Consider the following 17,760-nt stretch of genomic DNA (forward strand, 5'->3'; position numbering starts at 1 on the left):
GTTTACGATAATGAAGTCCTTAGACAATAAGGGGGAAAGCTGAAGAAAAGAGCAGAAGCTGGCAGCTAAGTACATTGCCCTTTGCTGGAATTAATGAGGCTTGTTTACTTTCTGGCTTTTTACAGCTTTCTAAAATGTCAGGTGTCACCCTGACTATCTTGACAAAAGCACACTGTCAGCTTCTTTCCCACCCTCCACCTTGTTCCTATACCTCCGTGTCCTCATCTCTCTCCAGACTTCTCCCTCCCAAACCTTATCCACTGATGGACCTTTGAAATTTTCACACTAGGGACAGCAATTTCCATGAATGGACTCATTTTCAGGAGTACAATATTTACAGCTGTAACATTCCTGGTGCCGTTACACTTAAATGGAGTTAGCAGCATGCAAGCAATCACCATCGCTGGAGTGACTGTGTACAGGAGAAAGCTCTTCAGGCTTCTGCAGCTCCGAGGTTCCCTTGATCTCTGCTCCCAAGCAGGGACAAAGTTGTGCACGTCTGCTGGAATTACCGTGGCTAAATTGATGGCTGCTCCAGGCTTGGACTGACCCGCTCTTGTCCTTGGCAATTATCTTGCATCGCTCTGGGCTCCTTGTCCATCCGAGAACTATTCCTGGATCATCTGCAGACCCTGCAAGAATTATGCTGACTAAAAAGTTGCTTGGACTTCTTCAGTTCTCCCACACAACCCCTAGCAGCTGGACAAGTCTTCCAGAGCTTTTGACTATGGGACAGAAGGAACAGGGCTGCAGGGCCCTGTGCTCTGAAGCGGAGCAGTGTCAATTACTCAGTCTTTACTCAGAAGGTGAATGTGACTTTTAACTCATGGCAACACTGGCTGGCCTTGATTTAAAGCATTCTCTGGTTCTTCCTTTGCCAGAAGAAAAATATAAGACACAGGTGGTCAGTAGCCAAAAAGATAAAAGGGAAGAGTGAAGCATAAGGTAATCATAGAATGATTCAGGCTGGAAAAGGCCTCCAAGATCATCTAGTCCAACCTTTCACATCATGCTGAAGCCCACGGCTAAACCATGCTACTAAGTTTTACGTTTATGTGTTTCTTGAAGACCTCCAGGGATGGTGCCTCATCCCCTTCCCTGGGCAGCCTATTGCAGTGCTGCACAACCCTTTCGGTAAAGATGTTTCTCCTAATACCCAACCTAAACCTCCCCTGGCACAACTTGAGGCCATCTCCCCTCATCTTATCCCTTGGTGCCTGGGAGAAGAGCCCCATCCCCACCTTGCTAAAATGCGATGTGTCACAATCCCAAGCTTTTGAGTAATGAGATGTGTACCAGGCCCCAGCACCTACCAAAATGAACACTGCCGGAGTTTGCTGAAGGCAAAACATAGACAGGAAAAAGGAAGGTTTTAGGAGAAGGTATTTTTAGGCAGCATTATCTATGCTAACAAGAAGGTGGTAAATCCCACCCCCACCCTCCGTTCTTATCAACCCCACGCTCTCACTGTACTCTCCAAACAAAGATTTATCACTTAAGTACGAAAACAAGTCAGACAAGCACAGCTGCCCTGATGCAGACACGTTTATAGTTACCCCTTTCTTTCGTACCCTCCTGTCTGGTCCTGGCTCCAATGTCCCAGGCGCAGTGAGGAAGAGGAGCGTGCCAAGCAGCTGCTCTCAGCCCGTAACTGTTCCCCAGGCACATCTCAGCCCTGGTGACAGAGGAAGAATTAATACAAGCATTGCAGGGGCAGGCTGAATTATTTAGTTGCCCCATAAATCAGTTGGCTGGAACGCTCTTTGCACAGCAACATCACTGGCCACTGCTCATTATTCTTCTCCTTGCTAGGGCTGCCAAAGAGAGTCCCAAAGGTTAATGGCAGAAAGACAACGCCCCTTCCCATTCAGGGAAACTGTCCTTTCTCCTTCCCATCACCCCGCTCTATTTCTGCAGCTGGCTGATCCAGACACAAAGGTCCTGGGGTGCCTAGCGTGCCCCCCACAGCCTTGTCCAGCCTTGCAGCCCTGTGCTCGTGGTGGCCACAACAGGCAGGGAGGCCTGACCCAGCTCCTCACCTCTTTTTGGCAATCATTTGGACGTTCTCCCTCCAATGGCTGACATTTCTCTATGTGGGATGACTCATTTAATGCCACTCCTTCTGCTTGTGTCCTCAAAGATTTGTCCTCCCTGAGCACAAATACTCTGCTCCATGGGGACCCATCCCACTGCTGTCCCCGTTGCTGCAGCTTGTTACACCTGAAATGAGTTTCATGCTAACAACCTGGGTTAGTCCTCCAGCTGAGCAAAAAGCATACACGGACCTGCTCCATGGTCCTCCCTTCTCAGGGCACAGACCAGCCCCATAAACTAATGGACAGCCCTAAAAACACTGACTCTACTGGATATGGCAGATCTGCCCCCGAATATGGCTGTAATTGGTGAGGTATAGCTGTGTCTCCGGCTAATTCAAGGGCCTCAAAGAGTTTTATGGGGATAAATAAATCCAGCTGTTTTAATTCCAGAAAGATCTCCCCGTGCTGCACCAGGCCACTTCTCTCCTACTGTCTGTGCAGTCCATATGCAAGTCGCTCTCAGCATCTCCAGGTGTGGGATCCGGGTGGACAATGTGAAATTCACCCAACATCTTTAAATTACACCGAGTTACTGCAGGGTCTAACCGAGTTCCACAAAGCACCGATTCTAACTCAACATTATTCAATTAGTCCATTTTGCTGATTACCATCTGGGTCACTGTTGTCAGGGTTACAGCTGGCTCAGTATTCACCCATAGATCATATTTGAAAATACACCTGGGGAAATGGGGATATTAAAAAATAACAGACCTTGAATGTAACATGATTTCCAAACATTCCCACAGCTGCTTTACTGATCCTAGAGCGAAGCTCAGTTCATTAATTTTGTCCATCTTAAGTAAAGTAAAAATAAAAACATGCATTTCTGTGTGCCCCATGCTGACAGTGGCTGTGTGATGCAGGGGAGCGTGGTGTGGACAACTTTCTCTCTGACACAGTGTGCATCATGAAGTGGTGTGAACACAGACCTGATGATTTCAAGGGATGGTGTCTGCCTGTGCAAAACCAACCAGGTCTGAGGGATTGTGAGACTGATTGGGGAAGTAGGAGATCCAGAGTCCATACAGGTGAAAGTGATCGTGCTTGTGATTCAAAGAACAAATGCTGGAACTGTGTGCACAAATGCACAAGGAAGAAAAAAACAGTATGAATATTTTTGGTTGTGAATTTGGGATTGTGTGCTTGGCTGCATGTACAAGCAAGAAAGCACATGCCCATGCCAGCCTGTGTGTTGAGGAGATTAAGCTGCACAATTCTGTTGGATGCTAAAAATGCATAGGAGCGCATCGGGAGGGAGCAGGGGGAGAGAATGGAGTGGCACGAATGATTCGGGGATGTGTGGCTGCATAGCCATGTCTCATGGTCGTGCACGTGGCTGTGCATTTGCTAAGTAGCAGCTAAAAGAGGTCAGTTTGGGATAAGCCAGTTGCAAAAATAGGATCATCAAGAGGCTGGAGCTCCAGGTGACAAGAGCAGTGAAATCGCTGCACTTCCAGCCCAAATAAGACCATGTCACAGAAGCACAAAGAGCTTGCAGCTGAGCCCAGGCTGGCGTTACCCTCCAGCCTGTGGTCACAGGGAGTACGTGCAGCAGTCGTGTGAGCACTGATTGCATTATACCCCAGAGAGAGAGTAAACTTCCAGACAAGTCGTTTGTTTTCTAAAAAGGCTAAATCCTTATTTCCTCTGAGAGGTACCACTGGCCTGAAGTTCCCAAGGTCTAAGCAAAGCCATCAGTCACAGTCAACTGGGCCTGGACTGCAGGAAAGTGGCAGTCGTATCTTTCAGAGACAAGTAGGTACATAGGGACAGGCTGTTGACCTGGTAGAAGGCAACTGCTCTAAACAGATGCATGGTGGAAAGGTGTAAACTGGCCTCTATTTCACTTTCAAGAAGAGGACAAGCCAGCTATTTATTGCCTTAGGAGGGAACCTTCTTCACTGACTGTAGATGCAAGAGGCAAGGACTGTAATGGAAAGCACAGCAGGAGCAGTAAATGCAAATCAGGCGGTGTTTGGTGCTGCTTGACTGTGTTTGGGACCTGATTTACTGTACAACAGAGCTGGACAAACACTGAGTACATAGGAGGTATCCTTGGAGCGTCGTGGATGTGCATCTGAAAAGCCAGGGATGGGGTGATACAGACGGCTGTGCCAGCCGTGCCTGGCTCTGGGAAGCTGCCTGCACGTGGATAATCCAGTGTCCCAGAAGTGCGTAAGCTGCTAGATCATGGCCCAGAGTTTAGCTCACTTTCCATGTGATATCCCTCCTGTGTGAAGCCTGAAATCACTACCCACCACTGCAACGCAGCAAATTCCACCTTGGGTGGAATGTGACAGCTATTTAAGGATGATGCTACACAGTCTGAAATAGGAAGTGAAAGGAGCTCTAACTTGTGCAAATCCAGGGGGAATAAAGATAGGCCATATATTAGCCTGCAAACGGGAAGGCATCCCAGTTCTCAGGTACTCAGACATTCAGGTTTACATCTAATCCACCTGGCAGGGACTGACACCACCCTCTGTGACCACAGGACCCCATCAGAGGTACCTAATACACTGATGTGCTTGTTGAAAACCCTTCCTAGCAGTACGGTAACATTTTTTGCAGAAGTCCCACCCTCAACACTGATCAAACCCAACCTGCTCAGCTCGGTAACAGCAGCACCGTTCAGAAATCTGTCTCCTGCACCAATTCTGCCCTTCGTGAACCTCCGCCACGAGCTCATCAGTAAACAGCTAAGCAGAAACTTGATTATAAATGTGAAAGAAGATTTTTTCCTCTGGAGGAAGATTTAATGCAGAGTAGTTTTAAGCTCCTTCTCACAGTAGGTTTTCACAACTTGCCGTTTGAAATCACTCATAGGGAAGTCTGTCAATCTAAACCCCAGCTGTGCTGCCCAGCCCAATGCCTGTTCCTCCCACCAACACATCAACTTATCTCAGCATTTCAGCATCTTTTCGATGGTTTTAATACCTGGCACAGATTTATGCAGAGGATGGTCAAATATCAGACAGGCAATGTTTCAAAGGGATTCTCAGAGGAGGCAGAGATCTCCGTTTATGTCATGAGTGTTTGATTACCACCCTCTCAACGTAGTCCCTTCAAACCAAAGGGCAATTACCGCATGTAGCACTGAAAGCAGAATAGCTCGAGAGTGGCTGGAATCAGCAGAGATCTATTGGTCATGAAAATGTGTACTAACACAGAGTTGGAGAGCTAACCCCGCTCTCTGTGTGCACAACCTCTGATGAGGGCACCTAATGCAGTTATTTTGTTTGTGGTTATTTTTTTCACTACTGCTGCCAAAGCCTCTCCATTCAATTGCTGTTCTGGCCATGTAAGACTAACATACAGCATCTGTGGGAGCCTTCAGGAATCTTCTTATCATATTCCCGTACCGAGCACGCTCTATCTTACAACTGAATTTAATGAAACGCGTTGGAATGCAATCGTCTTCAGAGCTGCATTCTAAGAGTTGACATTGTCTTGAAAATGATAAAAGAAATAACGTACCTATTGGGTTTTCTCTCATCCCTTGAAATGTAATCCTGGGGCTGTGTGTAAAGAAGTAATTGTATTTGAAAAAGAGATGCAGGGCCATGTAAAGTCAAGCTTGGAGAAGCTCTCAGCAGAGGCAGTGAAGATTCGAAGTGGGGTCTGAGACACAGGAAAGGATTGATAGTGAGAGGCAACAAAAGGTGAACTGGAGAAGGAGTTACATAAGTCACTGAAATAGCATTGTAGATGGAGGGATGAAGGGACAGAATGAGAAAAACATATTACAGAGAGGAATACATTCATCTACATGCATATATTTCTGCGTATTTACCTACAAACACTTTGTCTTGTTTTCATATGCCTATGACAAAGCTGCTTCCCTATTCTTTCTCTTTTAGTCTCCTCCTTTCCTAGCTTCTTTCTCCCTCCACCTCCCTCTGTTTCTAAACTCGTTCTTCCAATGCATCTCTGCCTCCACTGAAAAACGTTGCTCTCTCCTCTCATCCCCTGAATCCATCACAAGGCACACTTACAGCTATCTGGACACAATAAATTCCAGCTCCCTGGTACAAAAACAATCACTTCTTTTCATGTAATCTCAGGATTATTCATTTCAAAGGGAGGGAAATAAAATTTAATGAATTTTTATAAATGCTGAGATTTAAAAAATAAATGACCAGGGTGCAACAGGACTTTATTAAAATACAAAGAGATTAGCAAGGTCTCAATCCCTTCAATTATTAACAATGTACTTGTTCTCCAGGAAAGTACCCATGAAAATTTAAAACAGATGAAAATGGTTGTTCGCTTAAAACTGCTCAGTTAATCTGTGAGAAATGTTTTATTCAAAGGCATTAAATGACTACTGCAAGGTTTGATATGCAATAATCCATCATTCATGTGGCACAAACATGGAGATCGATAAAATCTGTCAAAAGGAAAGGTGAACATGGTATCTTTGGAGGATTTCTGCACAGGAGGCTTGTTTCAATTCATGGGATCTCCAAAATCAATATTAAGTCATAGATTTTAGAAACTGGAAGCTTTTTATTTATTTATTTATTTTCCTTTATAACTCTTTTAAGTCTTGGCTCAGAGTTGGAGGCTGCAATAGCATGAGTTGAAAGGAGGAAACTGTCTCAAAAGCTTTGGTATAAATTTTCACCACAGGCAAGGAGATAGCTGTTGGCAATGAGATTGGGAATAGCCGTATGATGGGGGGTTGGAATATGTGCTAAAAAGTCAGCCAGGAAGGAAATCTGGATCTGGATTACAGGCCGTATTGGATCTCTCTCCAAAACCAACTTCAAAGTAACATTGAAAGGACTGGTTTAGACTACAATGAGAATGGAAACCCATTAAGAAACGTGTCTGGGTCTGTCTGCTGCAGCCAAGTGCAGAATTTGGGGCAGGAGTTCCCTTGCAAGCCACGGGTACTATTAGCAGGACTGTGCACCTGCCTGACCCTACAAGTTTACAGCCTGAACTCCAACACGAACAACCTTGTTTTCATTGCTTTGATTGTTTGCAGTAGAACGGGGTCAAAAGACAGCCATCTGACACCAAGGCCATCTGAGCATAGGGATGTTGCTTTTGTTCTAAGAAAAAAACAAAACAGGGAAAATAGAGGAAATCTAGCATCAAAGGAAAATGTTTTGTACATGGTGCCTATTGTACCAGTTAAGCTTTGAGTACAAGGAGTTCTTTTACCCAGTGTTCTTTTACCATTATTCTCGTGGCCAGGCATAAGGTTTATTTCTGCTTTTATTTGAACAAAAGAATTTTTGTAAAAGACTGTTTCCTTACAATGCGCAGTGTAAATGCACGATTCTCAGACGAGATGTGGCTAGGAAGCAGTGCAAGCCTACAGGCTCATGGGGTAGAATCAGAAAGAGGCGTTCACCGGGGTTCTCACCCCCTTACTCTTTGCTTCCTTTCTGTGTTTCTGCAATTACTGTGCTTTCCAAGGTGAGATTAGGCAAGAACAAGGCTGCCAATCTAAGCACGCAGATCAGTTTTATCTCTTATGGATGAGGCTACTCAGCTGATGATGGTCTGTTATCTGTATTCCTAATGAGCAGAGATGTGATGGAGAATCACCAGACTGCAGTGAGGAGCCAAAGTGAATTGTAAGCAGTGTCTGTGTCCCTTTGTTTAGCTTGCTCCGTGGTCTGATAACACCAGACTGGGCAAAGAGCTGCCAAGTAGCTGCCGTTACAGCAGGGACACGCAGCCAAGCCACTCAGCTGAACCACTGCAGCCAGGGGCAGATGCAGTTGTAAGAATGAGATGGTGAGGGGACAGCCGTTTGTTAGTGAAATAACGAGACTGGTAACAAAGGGTATGGAAATACATGTACAGCACAGCTACAGTGAGGTAAAATGCAAGCAAAGCCTCTATCTGTTCATATCTTTATGAGGCTAATGACAGAAACAATAACTGTTATGTCAAAGTGGCTCGGGGGCAGAGAGAACCAAGAAAGGAGATGACAATAAATATCCCTTCGGTTCTTCCTGGGTTAGCCTGAACAGGCACGCATGGTAGTGGTTTGCTGGGTGAAAAGCACATCTGCAGAAGGAAATCAGTCCTTCCACATCCTGCTTAGGCATTGCACAGCTGTTCATACCTCAGTTGTTGGAATAACTCCTTCATCGTGTGCAACATCCAAGGCATATGGCAGAGGGGCAAAAGCTAGGGGAAAAAATTTAGGGGAAGAAGATGATTCTTTTCCAGTTTCTCTGCTAGCATGGCTCAGAATGGCTCTGCGCTGGTGTGTAGAGACTGTAAACGGCCTGCTCTCCTGCAAATTGGGGCAGAAAAGCAATATGGAGAAGTGAGCAGAAGTACACAGTGCTTTTAAGTGTCCGTAACATCATCTTTGGTTGATTAAAGAAGTGTTCACATTAATCATATCTTCTGCTTAATGAACTAACACAAATTGCATCAAGCAGTGACTCTTTTATGTAATCTGCTTAGCCACGATATGAACCTCTGCATGAAAAATAAAGTGCACCACCCAACTGAGGCATTCCCCTCCTTCACTCAGATGTCAGCTCTTGGTTGCAAGTTATGGTGGTTCAAAGGTACCAGCGAAATACAGGCTACAGGGTGCTGCTAGACATCTTCTGACGAGCAGGAAGACACAAACATAGATGGGGAAATGAGAGACAAGTGCAGACAAGAACTGCGCAGGCGATGTAAGAGCACCCATTTTATCAGCTTTGCTTTGTGCACAGTGAATCCTGGCTCTAGTCAGTGGAAAGAGGCAGCTTCATCTAACTAGAGAGTCCTGGGTTTTGTCCTGACCTTTCATCATTTCTGGTATGTTCAATGCCAGTCTATTTCTGGCTCTGGTTCTGACTCACAGCATGAATTTGGATACATTTATTTCATTTCTCCATGCCTCAGCTTCCATTTCGGTGACATTTAACAAGCTGAAATCACTGATATGTGTGGAGCTCTTTGAAATTCCTGGATAAAAGTAAGGCACCGGCTTCTGTTAAAAAGATGACCAAATTTGTGAATGAATAAACCCAGGGTCAGATAATGTATTGGAAACATATCCGTAAGAGATAATGGAGCATTTATTCATAGAGCCATCAGAAGGCCTGACATGGTCTTGTTGTAAATGGAAGCAACAGTCCATTTCTTTGGGCTCCGGGCCAGTTTATATAAAGGGTGACATATTACTAGAACCAGAAAAGGTCTCCTTTCCATTTTGTGAGGCAGGCTTTTTCATTGCCATATGCTTCTGCTTTTCTATCTCGCTTTTTTCCAATGATTTGAGACAGGTCTGTAATTTATTACCGTGTTCTCCGGCTAGAAAATCTGATCCTAAAAGGATCAGGGAGAATTCACGGTGTTTCTTCTTGCCTTTACACAGGATTTTCTTGTCAATCTTCGCCCTAGCACCTTGGACACTGGTGCCACCCATTTTTTGTTTGCCCATTTTGCCTGTGGCAATGAACTATCTGGTTTTCTGAGGCCTAAGCAACGGTTCCCCTTTTAATGCCAGTTGGGTGAAACACAAGGAATGATGACCTGTGAGGTATGAGCAATCCTCCCAATCCTACGCGGACTGAAACACAGGGAGCATGCTTAGTGTTGGATTAGAGTAGCTAAGAATCCTTTTTCCTCACTGTGCTGCTGTCGATGAGCCTAAAAGCAGTTACCTAAAGCCATTCTGGCTCTTGAGTTTGCCTTAGGATCAAAAGTGGGCAAGGGTTATCAATAAACAACCCACTGTGGTGCTCTGTCAGACCCCACTTCATCAGCTTTGAGCACTGGTTTGATGAAAGTGCATTGGTTAAGTAGTAACAAATCCATTAGACAAACACAACACTCCATGATCCGCTGTATCTTCTTTGCCTGGGGGTGTAAGAAGGAGCAGGACATTACAGGATTTTGCTGTTTCCCCTAGGCTAAATTACTAGCCTTTGGGAAGCGACTTCATGGGTTGGAGAGAGGAGGAGGAGTGTGTTGGCTTGCTGAGCCTCTTCCTTGCAGATGACACTGCTTTGGTCAGCTTTGCCCAGTGATGGAATTCCTCTAATTCATGGGTGTCCCTGGGCATCGGTCTGGTGACATCGGTGACACAAAAATGCATCCTCAGAAAGCCCCATCGAGGACTCCTCCTAACTGAGGATCGAAGCATGCAGCCTCACAGTCACAATACCTCAACTTCCAAGTAAAACTGGACAAGGGGAAGACCAGCGATCCCATCCTGCATGGACACAGTATGGAGCTGAAAGCACATTCAAGGCTGAGCTACAAAGTAAGGTGCAGGAATCCTTTCGGTTGTGAACGGAGCAGGCACCCACAAGCAACTTGCTCCTAGAGCTTTTGCAGTTCTGCTGAAGTCCTCGTGGTTTTTCCAGGCATTTCTGCTGCAGTGCAGCTATTTAAGCCTGGTCAATGGCTGAAAAACAGCTTGAGGGCAACATATTGAGGTCCCTTTGTTTGTTTCAGGGAGGATTTTTTCCTCGTTATATTCTTACTGGAAAGAATGATACTGCACAATATTCCTCGATTTAGGGAATCTCTCTGCCAATTCAGCTCAGCCTGAGCCAATCCAATCTACCCATCCATATGCAGAGAGATTCAGGAACTCATCTGAGAGCTGGAAAGTGAGAAAGTAATAATTTTCTAACCTGCAAAGATGTCGCTGTGAACAAGGTTAGGTGAAAGGATTAATCTTCACTGAGCAATGTTTTACTCATGGGATTTTCAAGGTTTGGCACTGGGCTGCCTGGACAGTGCATCATTTTTATCATGGCACTTCATTTTTCGTTTTACTGTTAGCACTTGCCTCTTCCCCCTCCCTTTCTTTCCATTTTCAACCTTTTTGTAAATGACCCTGATTTATTTGGTCTCTCCACACCTTTCTCCCTCCCCTCCTCTCCATTTAACTCTCCATAGGAAGAATGAATTTGAAGCTGTGGCAATGCCTCCAGCCTGGACAGGAGGGCTGAGCAGTTAAAATTGGCTGGTGAGTCGGAAGAGCTCAGATGCTATGGCAACAGGCCACAGAGGTATGCAGACAGATATGATAACTGTCATTTCCTTCTCACTCCCTGCTCCATACACCTCCTTTGGCAAGGGCTGTCTTTGAATTTTGGTTTCAGGAAACACCATTTTTAAGTAAAATAGCTTCATATTGGGGATGGGACACACTACGTGGGACTGAGAGTTTTTTGTTCGTTACTACAAGCTTCTATGTCCAAATTACCAAGTATTGCAAATATCATAAGGTTTAATTTGCTTCTAAATAAGCAGAACTGATAATTTCATCAATTTCAGTGATTTCCACATAAACTGACATTCTTCAAAATTTAAACTAATGGGTAAATTCCACCTACCCTGGGATTCCACTGGGAGCCCACTGCATAGCTACTGTATGCACGAACACCTTTCATCCTGTATAAAACACTCAGACCTGTAATATTTTACTGTTTTTTATGTGAGCAAGTAGATTATAAGAATGACCACAAAAAAAGTAAAACTCAGCTGAAAAAGGAGAGTAGATCATACATCAAACTATTTGTTCTGAACCTCTGGCTGATTAGAAAGTTTGAACATTTAACCTCTTGGAGTTTTATTACTTCCTTAACCAATGAGACCATGTGCTGAGGGATGTAGTGACTCACAGTATTGCCAATACTGTATTATATTCCTAGTTCGTATCCTTGGAAAAGTGTTAGCTGTCTTACTGCTCTGAGTACACAAGCGTTTTGTTGAGCTATCTAATAACAAATGCAGTTTTTCAAGTTCAATTAAAAATCAAAGAGTTTTTTTGTTTTTGTTTGTTTTAAATAACTTACCTTGACTTTCCCAACAAATAAACTAATCTGCCCACTCATAAAACCTTCTGGGGACCCTTCCTCAGTTTCCCTCAGCCTGTACTTTTGTCAGTCCTTTCCTATCAGCTTTGACAAGTGTCTCATCCTGGCTGTTGCCTGAATCCATCTGAAAGTTGGACAGGTTTAGAACCTCAATACCGAGTGAGCTGAACTCAAATCCCAGCCTCAAATTCTCTCCACTCTCTGCAACCAAGCTTCGCATAAATCCCCAGCACCCTGTGCTAAGCAACTTTCTGTATATTTTGGACAAGAGTGAGTTAAAAAAATCAGAGCTGAAATTCCAGTCTTGCATGTCTGCCATTGGAGCAGATTCACTGCTTGGGATAATTCCTCTGAATTGAACAGCACTAACCCAGGGATGAACCTAGCCTACAAGCCATACGATGCTATGCACTGTAAATCCCACTTCTCATTTCTTGCCCTGGCTCTACAATATTTATTGTCTGGCCTAGTGAAGCAAGGAGCAGTGTCACATGCTCATGACACAAATATGCTGTCAGGAAGTCTTATGGCCTGGTAGACTAAAATGGAGGCTCAAACATTAGCAGCTTTCATCTAAAAGGGGAGGGAAAGCTCCATTTCCAAAATAGAAGACAAAATATTGAAATGATCCATCACAGCTGATGCACCCAGATGGCTTTATGAAAGAGAGAGACAGAAAATGGATCGCCCAGTTCACCACATTTAAAGCAACAAAGCTGAGTAGGAGATACACCATGCTTGTGCTGCTCTGAGACAAAGGGGTAAACTACAAGTAAAAATTAAGGGTTGTACAAAAGATTTCCCCGTATTACTTTAGTCACAGTACGATACACCTCCAGTGAACAAGACAAAGCCCAAGTAGACAGATGGGCAACAAAGAAAGAGTTAATCTTCAGTGCCTGATCCACAAAGAAAAGCTTCCAACCACTCAGCTGTGGGTTTCCTTAATAATGCTTGCAAAGAAGAAACAGTACCTATATAATGTTATCTGAGATATGGAGCCATCTTTTGGAGGACCTCCCTTACTCTTTTTGCCCTTTTAACTTTCATAGGGATTTTGCTTGGCTGTGAATGTTTGGTTTGACCAAGAAATTTCCCAAAGCTATTCTGATTTTTTTCTATACTGTGGAACCCAAAGCAAATTCAGCTTATTTGCAGTAGTCAGATACTGACTGATATATATATATACATGTTGAAAAATCCATTAAATATTATCTGTCTGGTACTAGCTCATCTTTTTATCTGCCAGCTGTGTTTCTAAGGTGCTGTTCACCTTGGTATCTAAAAACCATTTGGTAAGCCTGAGTCAATTACTGCACCAGCCAGTCCTTGTTACTGAACTGAGCTCAGCAGAGGGCAAGCACTGGTCAGGCATACTGGTATCTGGAAGGGGATTATATTTTAACACATCCCCATTTTCAAAAGTCAATCTGGATAGCTGGTAAAATGATTTGGGATCCCTCTGGATGAAAGCGGCTATGGAATCTTGGAACAGTTGTCATTACTGCCTTGTGGTGCTTTGTGTGCTTTTTAAGGTAATTAAAATTAATTAATGTGATATTACACAAAATTAAACTGAGAACCACTGCAAGGTCACCCTAACTAATATATTTACTTCTTCACATTAAAATTCCTCCTCTGCCATGTTTGTTGATTGGTTTGTCTGTTTAATTAGTTACAATGGGTGTCTGAGTTGAGACTCTGTTGCCTGTCAGCATAACAAACAAGCATATCCATAAAGTAAATGACAACCTCTCATCTTTTAGGACACCCAACACATTATAAACGCTAAGTGACAGACCCCATAATTGCACGGCAATTGCTGTCTCCCTACTCCAGGGTTCCTGCTCTACATCCTTCTGTCTTGAGCCACGTCATTTCTATTTCTGATTTAGATCTACTCTGCCTGTTATGACCACAGGACATTTTCAACTTCCTCTCAAACTTCGTTAAAGTTCAGTGTGCCGTGGGTTACGACCAGGTTATGAACGTGGGCATTGCCATACTAACTGGAGCATGCCTGGCTACCTCAAATCTCCTAGCGGGCAACGACCAGCGTTCAGAACCAAAGGCAAGATGATAATAACAGGAAATTACAAAACAATCTGGCTACAGGATAAGCAGCTTCCCGAGCGCTGCCATTTGGATGCTGGCTGATAACCCGAGGCACAATAGTGATACGGTGACAATAAACTCTGAAATAAGTCCTGTTCTCTCCACGGGGAGCAATGAGCTAACTGTCTGCCAGGACTCTGGTGTGATGAGGCTGGAACTGTGGGCTATGTCGATAATATCGGAAAATTGCTATTGGCTAACTCTCAGAAAGAGACGCTCTTTAGCGTAACTGGGAATTGTTAAGCTTGGTATTATTGTCATCATTTATCTAGCAAGGGAAAAGAATCACTTGGTTTTGTGAAGGAGGCCTCCCGCAGCGTTTCCTTCTGGCTCTAAATCACACACGTTTAACAGCCGTCCATCGGGTTTGGCACCTCGTGGTTCGGGCCTCAGATGATAAGTCAGAAACTGTAAGGTTAACGGAATATGCTTCACTCCTCTATATATCATTTTTATGAGGGCATTAGTTGATGAAGTTTTTTTATTTAGCTAAACAATGAGGACTAGGTCTGTTTCTTTCCTAGCACTGTTCCACAGGCAGATAAGTTCCAGGTTTCTGTCAGCTGAGCTCATAAGCACCCTGGGACTAAACCTCTGGCAGCAGCTGTGTAAGGTCAGTGGAGGAGGATGCTGAAGGTGTGGCCCCGTTCAGCTCAGCTGCTGAGCAGTCCCAGGGCTCTACGTGCACTGCCCGCAAACCGCCCTGCTCTGTATGTGCTGAGGTCCCGCACAAAGCACTTGTTCCCCCCGCATTTGCCTTCAGTGCCCCACTATTTCTGCTCACTTGGCATGCCTTCCTTGGCTGGCTGCTTCCTGAGCCTTTTCTACTTCACCACAGAGCAAGTGTTAAAGGAAAGAAAGATATTTGCAAATCTTCAGCGCTGAGTTGCCTGAATTCCCCCAGCACTAAGGTGCATGTGTGCAGATGCCGATGTTTCCCCAGCGCTCCCTTCAATGACTACGCTCAGCACTTTGCTAGCACAGAGCCAAGGATTATTCTAGTGGAATTACAAGAGACGAGGCAACTCTGTCTCTGCAGAGAAAACAATTTCACAGAAGACTAAACTAAGTTAGGACGAGAAGCAGGGACACAAAGGCAGGGAAAAAGAAGCTGAGCTCTCTTTGCCTTGCCAGAATGAAGAGCCAATTAGGGTAAACTGGCATCCAGAGTATTTTTTTAAAGGACAGAAAGGCATGGAAGCGTGAGGTGATTTGATTCCACATAACTTTCTTTGCCAGCTTAGTTACCATTGTACCTCCATCCATCCCCTTCCTGGGCCCTTTATTCTTCATGGTGCTTTTCAATGGTCCCACAGAAATCCCATTCTGTGTGATGGAGGAACGGGACATGATTCAGAGAGCATGGCACATGGGTACCCGAGGAAGCAGGAATGGAGAAGCCTGTGCACCTCAGCTACTAATTTCCCACCTGATTTTGGATAAAATATACGTATTTTGTACTTAAGAAGTCTAGTGATAGGAGGGATGAGCTCTGCTGTGGTTTTGCAGAATTGAGATCAGCAGGAAACCAGACCAGCCAAGGTGGGAAACGGATAAGAGTTGCCAAATATTTGCCCAGTGCAAAAAGCCAACCTGATGAGGTATCTTGCTCCTGTATTGGACAAAGGACTGCTCTGAGCAGAGGTTTGAAAAAAAATCCACTTGTTGCTGCATTTCCAGCTCAAGATAGCACATGAAACTTAAATAGAGAAGTATGTATGCAAACCATTGACTTTGGCCCAGCATAGCATCTATGATTCACAGGGACAGGCAGAAGCATACCATACCAGTCATCATCCGAAGCCTATGCTCCAGCTCTGAGTTGTCCAGCATTCATATTGCCATGCTGTGGTCTGACTGCAGTAATGTTGACATTGTAATGGTAATGCTGAGGATGGTAAACGTTTGCTTTACAATTGTCAGCCTGCTTAAACCCAACAAGGAGCCATGTTTCAATGTGTTTCAAGGAGCCATGCACAGCCTTGGCCTGGTTTCTTCAAGTAGTTAGTGCAGACAACTAGAATCACCCAGAGATCATATCTCAGCATCCAAGAATGGTTTAGAGAAACCTCAAGTGAATAAACCCCCTCGGTGCTTGGTAGGGGAATCAACAGTGTTACAGGACATAAGACAGAAAGAAACATATCTGTTTTCTGTCTTCCTTGCAGATATTATAGGCTTGATTTGCAGATACAAAGTCTGTAAAAATGGGTAGAAAAACAGACCCAGAAGACTTAAATCTTATTGTTCATTTGTGTAAATTAGGAACAATTCAAGTGAAATCAATGAAGTGTGAAATAAACATAAGAAATAATCAGTACAGGACAAGCATTCTGATATTTGTTTTTTCTTTCTTCTTTCCTCAATCTTACAAAATGAAATACATTTAAAGAAGCACCGCACTTCTCTAGGGCTCATACCGCAGTGATACGAACCTGGAGCAAATTTCTTGTATGTGCATATGAAAAACAAAATAAAGGTTGAAAAACCTTCTGACAATTAATGACCTACAATGACAGAGAGCTTGGGAAATGGAAAGAAGGCTGGGACCTTTGGGAAAGCTGTCTTGTACCAGTGCTGATTCCACCATCCTCTGCCCAGCGAGATCCTGATCTCAGATTTACCCTCTCCTGGAAGGGGGAAGGCAATGTGAGCCAGGGAACAGAGTGCTGGTCTAGATGTCAAAAAACTTGAACTCTTTTCTCCCCCGTCGGGGGCCTGCTTACCTTCTGCAAGTCAAACCTTTCTCAGTTTCTCCATTTAGAAAACAAAGATAATGATCCTGACTTTTATAAAGGCGTTTAGGAGGACAGAATGTGCAATCTAAGAGGTCGGTAGTACCTCTATAATACAAATAATGGTAGTAACAACAAGACATTTGTTTTCCTCCCTTCCTGACCTTCCTCCCACACACACCATTCATGCCAGACTCTCTCTGTGCTCTCAACTCCTGCTGCTTATCAGTTTCTAGCCAGAGACACTAACACAAAATATAAAACATTTTAACACATGTGATCTCTCTCTCCTCTCCTCCCACCATCCTTCCTCTGCAGGAGAGAATGATGGATATTTGAAATGTGCATCTCCACCTCTCTCCCTGAGCTGTGACGCTTGCTAGCAAAGAAAAGGCTGTGATGAGGCTCTAGCGCCATTGCTTACACATTTGATTGATGATGACTGTGCTGGAGACTGGGAGAAGATTGGTTTCTGGGCCTGATTGATAAAGTCTATCATGCGGCATGAAACAGTTGGAAAGAAAAATAATGGGCCATCTGATTCTTTCTAGCAGGAAATATTTAGTGAGAAAAGATTACTGAGGATTTTTCCTGATTAATTTGCAATTATAGAAACTTGCTTTTACATATGAATTTCACTGGGTATTCCTTTTGTTAAGCAAGATTGTCTGACCAGTTAATTAAGGAAAAGGTACACTTACGGAATATTAAAGGAAGCCACGAATATTCCATTTAGCTGGAGTGATGAGTAGGACTGTTCAGGCAGCATCGCTTAGCAAAGGGAAGACCCAGTAAAAGATCCCATTTAAGGAGTTTGCTTTACCTGGTAGCAAAAAAAAAAAAAAACAACAAAAATAAAACGATGAATTAATGATTCAATGGAAAACAGATAATGCTGGGATTGATTTTTTTGTGGGGTTTCACGGATATTTCAGAGATCTGTTTGCTTTTTGATGCTTAAAGCACTTTGATTATTCTTTTTTAATCCTTTTTTTCTAGATTTTCTTAAGT

At 44.0% G+C, this 17,760-nt stretch overlaps 1 long non-coding RNA gene across 1 annotated transcript in view; it reads right to left on the reverse strand.

Moving 5' to 3' along the window:
- Positions 1-1,572: 1,572 nt before the first annotated feature.
- Positions 1,573-17,760, reverse strand: part of LOC311422441 — a 33,587-nt gene continuing 17,399 nt past the window's right edge. Inside the window, exon 4 of the long non-coding RNA XR_014685363.1 lies at positions 1,573-1,675. This is a non-coding gene — a long non-coding RNA (uncharacterized lncRNA). The remainder of the gene's footprint in view (positions 1,676-17,760) is intronic.

The sequence above is a fragment of the Aythya ferina genome (assembly GCF_964211825.1).
Source record: "Aythya ferina genome assembly, chromosome: 22".
Lineage (NCBI taxonomy): Eukaryota > Metazoa > Chordata > Aves > Anseriformes > Anatidae > Aythya > Aythya ferina.